Source organism: Rhinopithecus bieti, unplaced genomic scaffold (genome assembly GCF_001698545.2).
Source record: "Rhinopithecus bieti isolate Rb0 unplaced genomic scaffold, ASM169854v2 scaffold_65646, whole genome shotgun sequence".
NCBI classification, from domain to species: Eukaryota; Metazoa; Chordata; class Mammalia; order Primates; family Cercopithecidae; genus Rhinopithecus; species Rhinopithecus bieti.
In genome coordinates this window covers 483,129-492,843 of record NW_016825020.1, presented here as the reverse complement: position 1 = coordinate 492,843, position 9,715 = coordinate 483,129, and the positions used below count along the sequence as shown (strand labels likewise).

The 9,715-nt window shown below is 50.0% G+C and overlaps 1 protein-coding gene across 1 annotated transcript in view; it reads right to left on the bottom strand.

The window, feature by feature from the left end:
* The window catches only part of PREX1 (phosphatidylinositol-3,4,5-trisphosphate dependent Rac exchange factor 1), a 213,473-nt gene that overhangs the window by 127,458 nt on the left and 76,300 nt on the right, over positions 1-9,715 (bottom strand). Inside the window, 1 exon segment of the mRNA XM_017862768.1 lies at positions 1,424-1,495. The gene's annotated coding sequence lies outside the window, so the exon portion shown is untranslated.

Below are 9,715 nucleotides of genomic sequence, written 5' to 3'. Positions count from 1 at the left end.
TTTTTTTTTTTTTTTTTTTTTTTTTTAAGAATAGTTGTAACAGCCAAAAACTGGAAATAACTCAAATATCCATCCCCAGGAGAATGGATAAGTACATTGTGTTGCATTCATACAATGAACACCATACAGCAAAGAAAAAGAGGGAACCACAGCTACACACAACATCACGGGCAAATCCCACAGGCAGGCAGGGACTCGAAAGAGCTCACTTTAACACAAATTTCAAGAACAGGCAAAATCAATCCATGGTACTTGGAACCAGGGATTACCTTTAGGGAGGGAGGACTGACTGAGGGGGCCCAGAGTGGGTAGCTGGGGCTGGGAAATGCTCTCTGCCTTCATTTGGGTCACGGTTACACTGGTGCATGTGTATGGAGACACACACTGCATTCAGCACTAAGGATTTGCACCCTTTACTATACGACACTTCGACCTCATTAAAAAAAAAAAACCTGTACTAAGTCGCAGTTTACAATTATAATGAATAATTTTTAAACTATAATAAATAGTATAATAAATAAGTGGAGTCAACAGTCGGTGCTCAGTCATATTTGCCGAATGAATGAGTGAACAAATGAATGCAGGCATAGAGTTTAGATCCTAGGATCCCACTGCATGAACACACACCCCCTACCCCCAGGACGAGCCATGCAGAGACCTTGAGCAAGTCCTTGACATCTCTAAGACTCAGTTTTCTTATGCAAATAATTCGGTGTAGCATTGTCAACATGCAAGGCCACCGTCCAGATTAACCAGGGCGTTTGGGGGGAATGTCTTCTATGACCGAGTCCTTTGTGTGCTGCAAATACTGGGCACCTTGGACACCAGGACCTTTAGAGCCCCAAAGCCTGAAAGGCAGCTCAGAGAGTGAGGTCACACAAAAAGCCAGGCCTGGAGAGCCAGGCTGGAGCCGAGCCATGCACACAGAAGGCCTATTGATCTCCTCCTCAAACTCCCCAGAGCCACGGCCAAGGCCAAACTGGACCCAATTACTCATCAGCCCTGCCTGGACACTGGATGCCCAGGGCGGGAGCGGGGGCCGGGGCTGCCAGAAGAGGGACTGGAGGTGCCAGGCTCCCGGGGGCACTTGGGAGAGGATTTTCCACTGGCTCCAAGCCTGAGGGCCCGACACGAGGAGCCCGGAAGACGGGGGGCGGGTCACACTGAGCACAGAGGGGAAGTCTTGGGCTGGAAAGTGGGGCCCAGGGCTGATTCATGCTGACGTCCACCAAGCACAGCTTGCTCACAGGACAAGAGGCCTCCAGGGGCTACAGGGAGTAAGCTGGGGCAGGGCAAAGCTGGTGGCCAGCAGTCAGCGGGTGACACGCCTCTGCCAGCATGCACACTCTCTGAGCATGGGAAGAGCAAGGCATAGAGCAACACAGATATGCTCTAGAAAAGGGGCCAGTCCGAGCATCCACACCTTGACATTCTCCTCCGTGAGGCCCTTCTCCACTGAGTCAGCCACGTTCTGCCGGATGCGATGCAGGAATGCCTGGAGGAGAGAAGCAGAGAGAGGTGAGTGTCTGCGTCTCCAGCTCTCCCATGGAAGGCCCTACAGACGGCTCTCAAGTTCAAATGCCAACTAGGATCTGAGAGGTACCATGGGTCCAGGGACACAGGCAGGGGATGAAGAAAAACGTGCTCTGCTTACACCTTAAACACACTGGAACAGCCCTCGCTTCCACACTGAAACCAGGGGTGTACACTGTGCACCTATGACACCAGGCCCTGCGCTGGGCCCTGAAGAAACAGCAGAGAAAATCTCAAAGCCCCTGCCCTCGAGGAACCTCTGGCCCCAAGAGATATACACCTGCTTCCTCACCCATGGGCACCTCTCAGACTCTAATTCATTTCCCTTTTCAATTTTTTTTACTTTGCTTTACAATTTAACTTCTGAATAATAACACAGTCACATGGTTCAAAAGTCAAAAATATAAAATGGCAAAAACACAGAAAGTCTGTCTCCTTACCCCAGGCCCAAACCATCGAGTACCTCTCCAACCCCTATAGGAACCCCAGCTACTAGTTTCTTCAGTATCCTTCCAAAAAATCTATGCAAAAACAAACACACACACACACACATCTATTCCTTTTTTTTTTTTTAACTTCTCTACACACCAAAAAATAGCAACATACACTGGATGACCTGCACCTGGATTTTCTACTTAATATAGCTCAGAGATCCCTCCAGATCATCTCACGAAGAGCCTCCTTCCAGATGCCAGGAATCTACTGTTTGAATGGACCACAGTCCTTCTACCACCCTTTCAGGAGCCTGGAACAGACAAATCACGTCTCTCCTCCGTGAGACGCAGCAGATGAGTGTGACTATACCAGGGCAGAAGCGACAGGGGCTGCAGGAGTTGAGGGTGCACCATTCACGTGGGGCCACGTGGGGAGGCCGCAGGCCCGGGACCACCAGAGGTTCAGATTTGGGTGTTTTTGTTGTTGTTTTTTGTTTTTAATGAAGCCAGAAATTAGAATTTTTTTAAAAAGAGAAATCTCCCAGTTTTGAAGTGTTGGTGAAAGAGCTCTCTGTTATTGCAAGGAACTGGATTTCAGAGGTTGCGTGTAAAAGTGGGGAGACCAGGGCAGTAGGGTGCAGTGGTGCCAACAAGAGATGACGGTGGCCTGGCACCAGGTGGTGTGGGTGGAAAAATGGCAGAAAGAAGAGCTGTCAAGGGGTCACACAGATGGGGTGAGACAGTCACAGCGATCAATGTTGGGGGAAGGAGAGACAGCAGAGTCAGCACCTAAGGGAGACCAAGGCCCAGTACCCACAGCCACCTCCGCCTGGTTTGCCCCAACTCCAGGATGTGGGATCTGGCTGTAGCCTAACCTGGAAGCAGCCACATGGAGACCCCTGGGAAAAGGAATTCATGGTGCTGGTACAGCCGCAGGGCCATGGGGAGCTGTGGGGCCTATCAGTCACCTGCCCTGCCAAGACAGATGACAGCTTGGGAGTCCCCAGAGGGGCTGGTCCAGGTGAGCACCTGGTCTTCCTGTCACAGAACCCAGGTGCAGGCTGATTAAGACAGGGGCTGCGAGAGCCTGTCTCATCCCACCACGCTTGTCTGGGGAGATCTCTGAGAGATGGCAGGGACAGCCCAAGATAGTGCTGGGGTCAGGGGAAGCGGGGCAGGTAAGCAGAGAGGAGGGTGGCCCTCCACACACGGCTGTCAGATCCTTTCCATCACCCAGAGACACAACACGTCCATGCCTGCCCCCAGGAGCCCAGCCACCTGCCCAGACTCAAGCCTCTTGGGAGGGGGTGCAATGACAGTCCACAAGGCGAGTCACAGAAAAAGGCAAGACATAGGAAGGCAGCTTTGTCTCTGTCCACACAGAGTGCAGAGCCATCTCAGCCAGTCTTGGGGCTTTAACCCATCTATGCCTAGAGTTCCATTACTGGAACACTAAGCTTGTGGGAGTTATTTATATCCTACTCTTCAAGGTCATTGCCAAGGTCTGATTTTTTATTTAAAAAAAAATTGCAACCTCTGGCATAAATGGGTTAAATCCCCTTTTTTTGATGACCCCCATGTTTATATCCCTGGCCTGGACTTCTCCCCTGAAACCCCAGACTCTTATCTCCAGCTGCTGATTCAATGTCTCCACCGGGATGTCCAAACTCAGCCTGTCCAACACTTAATTCCTGACCTTCCCCAAATTCATACCGAGCTCTTCCCCACTCGATTAATGGCACCTCTGCCTTTCAAGGGCTCTAGCCAAAACCCACCAGCAGTCCTTAGTCCCTCTCCTCTGACATTCCATTTCCAGTACATCAAATGTTACCAGCTTTACCTGAACACTACAACCACTGGTCCCCATCTCCACAGCCACCCCCCGAGTCCAAGCCATCATCATCTCCTGCCTGGACTAACACAGCCATTTCCCTCCTGGTCCCCTTCACCCTCCCAAAAGTCTGTTCTCTACACACACAGCCAGGGAGATCCCTTTAAATATGTACAAGAGATCAGTTAATCCACGCCTTTAAAATCTCCATGGCTTCCCACTGCACTTAAAATCCAAATCCTTCCATGGTCCCCATGACCTTGTCCTTGTTAACCTCTCTGATCTCATCTTCTAGTACTTCATCCTCCCACATAATTCAATATAAATAATCTTCAGCCACACTGTCATTCTAGATTCTATCCACCTGCCAAATACACTCCTGCCTCATGACCTTTGCATATGCTGTTCCTGTTGGCAAGATGTTCTCCCCCGTTCTGCCCTGAGCAGCCTCCTTATCCATCTGGCCTTAGTTCAAACGTCATCTCCACCAAGAGGCCCTCCTCTTCTTAATGCAAACTCCTATCTTCCCATCTTGCGTTAAGAGCTCATTTGACAGATGAGGAAACTGAGGTTAAGCAATCTATACAAGATCCTAAGGGAATGGCCAGGACAAGCAGGGATCATGGCTGGGATGAAACCATAACCCCCAATCCAACAACAGAGGCCAGGTTTGGAAACTGGTGAGTTTGAGTTTCAACCACGGGTCCTTCCTGCTGTGTGACTTCAGGGAAGTGCACTAGCCTCTCTGAGTCTTCATTTACTCTTGCCAGTAGAGATTATAGGAATACAACACCTTTTAGAATGTCATGGGATAAAGTAAATGGAAGCTCCCTGAAGGTCCAAATGTAGTGCTCAGCAAACAGCAGGTGCTTGAAAATCAAAGGAAGGTATGGAATGTGCCTGGCACAGTACCTGACACATGGCAGAGACCTGGACTCAGGCTCCTTGGAAGTCTGCGGATCCTGTTTTTTAAATGACAATGGGTGGGGGGCATAAGGACGGGGTTCCTAGAGGATGTTTTAACAGGGCCTGGGATACTGACAGGAAGTCAAGTCTCCAGCCTCCCCAGACTAGAGGGAGACAAAGACAGCCTCGCCCAGCACAGCCAGGGAGGGCAGGAAGCTGGGAGTGCCACACTCTGCTGGCCTAGATTGGGGCTTCCTGTCCTGGTTTCTTCACACGAGCTCTGCCACCGCTATTGTGCTGCAACAATGGGAGGCTCGGGCCACCCACTGAGGAACTGCAAACAAGCCGGTGTGAAGGCCACAATGGGCAGCTCGTGACCCGGAAAGAATGGGCAGCAGGGGCTCTGGGCCCAGCCCTCCTGCTGCCCAAGGCACGACTGGCTTTTCCAGGCAGCACCAGTGTCCCCTGCACTGGCAGGAATGGTGAAAGGGACCCTCCAGCGTGACTCTTCCTTTGTCCAAGGCTTGACAGCTTTGAAACACTCAGGTCAAAAGCAGCTCTCATCTCCGAAGCCTCCCTTAGACTCAATACTGTTCTCAGGATTTCCAGGGCTGCCTGAGAAACTCCTCCAGCCTCAGAAGCTTTGCCCGTGCCTGGACTACTTGTCCTCACATCTGCCCAAGTCCTCCTCTTCATTGTATGAATATGATGATGAAGTACGTCAAGGATACAGAAAAGAATAGAGAGAAACAACAAACACCCACAAACTCATCACTACGCAGCTTTGGCAAATCTTAACACTACACCAAATTTGCTTGAGACCATTTGCAAAAGAAATTCACCAAGTCTGGGGGAGGCACAGACTGGAAAGGGGATGAGGAGGCTCTCGGGGGTGCTGGAAACGTTCTCTATCTTGATCTGAGCAGTGGTGACACAGGTCGCTGCATATGCAGAGCCCCAGCAGTATGTGCTTGAGATTAGTTCAGTTTACCCACAGTACCATGCAAATATCAAACCTCAATGTATTAAACAGAAAAGGCAGAAAAGAATCGTTACAGAGAGAGGTGAGCCACTGGGCACCTTCCCTCCCTGCAAGCTACTTGGAGCTGGTGCTCCTCATTCCCACACATGCCTCTGCCCACTTACCAAGCCCGTGTGCATCTATAAGCAAGAGAGAAAACTGTTTTGCATGTTCACAACATTTTTATAAGTAGCGTGCTTTCTGCAACTTGATTTTCTCACTCAACATCACATCTTCCACATTTACCCATGTTGATATGTACACCGGGCAGCATCTGCCATCCAGACCCTACCCTTACCGCACACCACATCCAGCTGCCAGTGCCTGCATCTCTGGGCCTGAAGGCCCCGCTCTCATGCACAGGGCAGGCCGGAAGTGCTGAAGAAGTAAGACTGCCTGGGAGCAGCCCTCAGTGACGGCCAGCAGGACCTGGCATGAAAAGAAAGATGAGGAAACTGAGGCACTCGATGGACACTATCTCCCCGAGTGCCTTGATGGGATTCAGCTCCGGCAGCCCCCATGGTAACCCACTTGATGACACACCCTTCTTGGCTGCCTTCTCCTCCCTGCCTCACTCCCCCACTCTCCTATTGATGCCTCCTGGGTGACCTCCCAAGTACGCTACTTGCCCTTGAAATAGTCTCGGGACGTGTTCTTTGGAGAATCCACAATAAGACAGACCTCAAGTTGTTCACTTCATTGCTTACTAGTCAAAATTACAGCATAAGGTAATCACTACCATGCTGCAGACACTTGTTTCAAGCATCCTTACTGTAAACAGTGGCGCTCAGGTGTAAGTTCCTTCAGCTGTAGTCAACTGGGGTAAGTTCCTCTAGGTGATGCACAGGTTTCCTCGAGCCCAGGCGTTCAAGTTCCTCTAAGTATATACCCAGGTCTTCTGGGGCATAAGAGAAGGACCAGAGGGGCTGTTTACTCGGCTCCCGGCCTGAGTGTCTCCATGGTCCCCAGAGCTCTAGACTTAGCAGGAAGCCACATCATGATTGATTAGTGATGTCTGCCATGGATGTGGCAGGGAGAGGGTTAGAAGGATTATGAGTTTGCCATCTCCAACAAGCTCCCACTTGATGGAGAAACCAAGAGTATGAGACACTGGTCTGAGGTCAAACAGCAAATTGGTGACAAAACCCAGATTAGAACCAGGTCTCCCAATGCCAGGCTAGTCCCACCCCGGTCCCACCTAGCCTGAGCCCAGTGGTTCTCAACTTTGGGGTGATTTTGCCCCCTAGAAGACATGTGCCAATGTCTAGAGACATTTGTCACAACTGAGGACGGGGTGCTCCTGGCATCTAGTATGTAGAGGCCAGGGATGCTGCTAAACACCCTCCAGTGCACAGGGCAGCCCCACAAAGACACAGCTGACCGCAAACAACTGTGCCAAGGTCAAGAAATCCTTGCCTTACAAGAGGCTCTGATTAAAACCTAGAAAAAATTCAACCTCTTCCACAGCCCAAAGACTGTCTAATGTGGGCTCTTCTCACCCCACTGGCTCAGCCGCAGGCACACTGGTCTCCTTTTCATTTCTTGAACATACCAGGACCCCACCATCCAGGCCTTGGCACGTGCTGTTCTTTACCTACAGAGCTTTTCCCAAGACATTCAATTGGCAGGGGAGGTCCCTCCTCTCTGGACCCATATAAGAGAGGATCTCACCCACTACATAGCCACCTGAACCCTGTTACCCTTCACAGACGTCACCGCTATTGGCTGTGCTCTTATCAATTAAGTATGGATAGGTTTGATCATTCAGCATCGTCTCCCTCACTAAAGTATCAGCTCCCTCAGGGCAGAAGACAGTTTCCTTGGCCGTCTACGCAGTGCCTAGAACAGAGGCTGGCACACAGCCGGTGCTCAAGAGACTGGTCTGTGGAGGAAGGATAGGAGAGACGGGGAGAAACTGAGAACAGGCTCCACAAAGTAAACTGATACTGAGCTGGGAGAGGCCACTAGAAGAAGAACACCTTTTTTAACTCACTATCTACACCTTTGGGCCGTATGTGCAGGTGCTGCTCTAGGTGTTTGAATCCTCAAACTCCAGGAGGCAGGCATTGTTATCATGATGTCCATCCCACAGAGGAGCCTGAGGCCCAGCACAGTGAAGATCTTATCTAAAGCCACACAGCTGGTAAGTGAACGAGCTGGGCCTTGAACCCAGACAGTCTGAACTGGTAACGTGTCCCCAACACACCCAATCACACTCCATCGGTGAGTGACTGTGGACAGTGAACCACATCAGCCTTTAAAACAGGTAGCAGCTGCCCTTAGGGGTGCCCCTGGGGAGCTACCATCTGCCTGGAACCCATGGCTGCTGTCGCCTGGGGAGGATAAATCTCTCCCTGGAGATAAAAAGGACAGAAAGAGGCCTTGAAGTCACTCCCTGAGACTGATGCCGGCAACCTGATCTGCTTGGGGAGGGGGCCCGACTGCCCCCAAGGACACCTCTGCCTTGGCTGGGGTGACCTCACCAGACATATGGTGAAACTTGAGAGGGCCAGGGGATGGGCTGGGAGCAAAGGGAAGCAATGATTTGTGAGGAGGTGGGAGGGAGCTTCAGAACACAGCAAAGACAAAGAAAAGGGGGTGCCCTGAGGACCCCATCCCCAACATGATCTGGGTGGCGGGGAGTCAGAAGTGAAGTGTCATGGAACGGCAAGGGCCTTGGAATCTGAGTGATGATAATAAAATCGCTATAGTAACAGCAGAAGGGGCTTACACAGCCTGCTGCAAGCCGCCCCACACAGCCCAGAGTCTGGGGAGCTCCCCAATTGCCCAATGACCCCTTCAAATGCCCAAATCCTATGCTCCATCCATCCAAGTTCTGGGCATTTATCCTACAGGGAAAAATAAATCTCATACGTGTCATGAAGCTTTAGCTTCAACATCTGATTTATAATTCCATCACTGGGGGTTTAGTTAAATAAATTACCATCCAGCTCAACAAGGAATGATCACGCTAAAAATAGTTTGCAGAAGTCTATTTAATAAGATGGAAAAGGGCTATTGATGTATCCTTAACTAGGAAAAAAAATCAAGTTACAGACAAGTACGTAAAATATAATCTCATCTTTGGTTAAATAAATTCTCTCTCCCTAGGCATAGAAAAATGAAGTATGGAAGGAAACACCCTAAACTGTGTAGGAATGTAGCCAAAATTACCAGCTGTCTCCCAATATCGTTCTCTTTTTCCTTTAGAAACCAGAACTCCTGATTTAAAAATAAGGACTGTATGTCCCAGCATCCCTTGCAGCTAGGTGTGGCCACACAACTAAGTTCAGGCCAGTACAGCATACATGGCGTATTATGTACGACATCTTGGAAGTATCCTTGTGGGTTGGGGGAGGAAGGGGTAGGGAATCTAGTCTGCTATTCCCTCTTCCTACTGACTGGATCACAAATGCGATGCCTGGAAGTGAAGCAGACATCTTGTACCATGAGATAGAAGCCACATGTTGGGGAAGACAGAGCAGCATTCAGTAGGCATTTATGTTCCTAGTGATGGTGCAGCCAACATATCCGCCCTGGGTCACCTATAATTACAGAAGAAGGAAATAAACTTTCATCACATTTAAGACACTGTTATTTGGGTTTTATCAAGAGCCACTGAACCTAATTCTAACTGACAGAGGGGAATTCTAAAGAATTTCCATGTTCTTCTTTCTTATTTCCCTTTCCAGATTTCTACAATGAACATGCTACTTTTAAGCAAACGTCATTTTAACATAAATGCATGTTTTATTTTCTGGAGGGAGGGGTACTAAACACACCAGGCTCTCTCTTGCCCACCCCATCACCCACCCCATCGCCCACCCCATCACCCACCCCATCGCCCACCCCAATCATCAGGACCCCTGGCTTCTCCCTTCTCCTCCTTGGGCATGTGTATCCCTGTGCAGTGAAGGCAGTGCCCGCCAGTGGGCAACAGAGCAGGGGCCAGGCAAATATGAGATAGAAAGGTTTTCCTTCTGCAGAAGA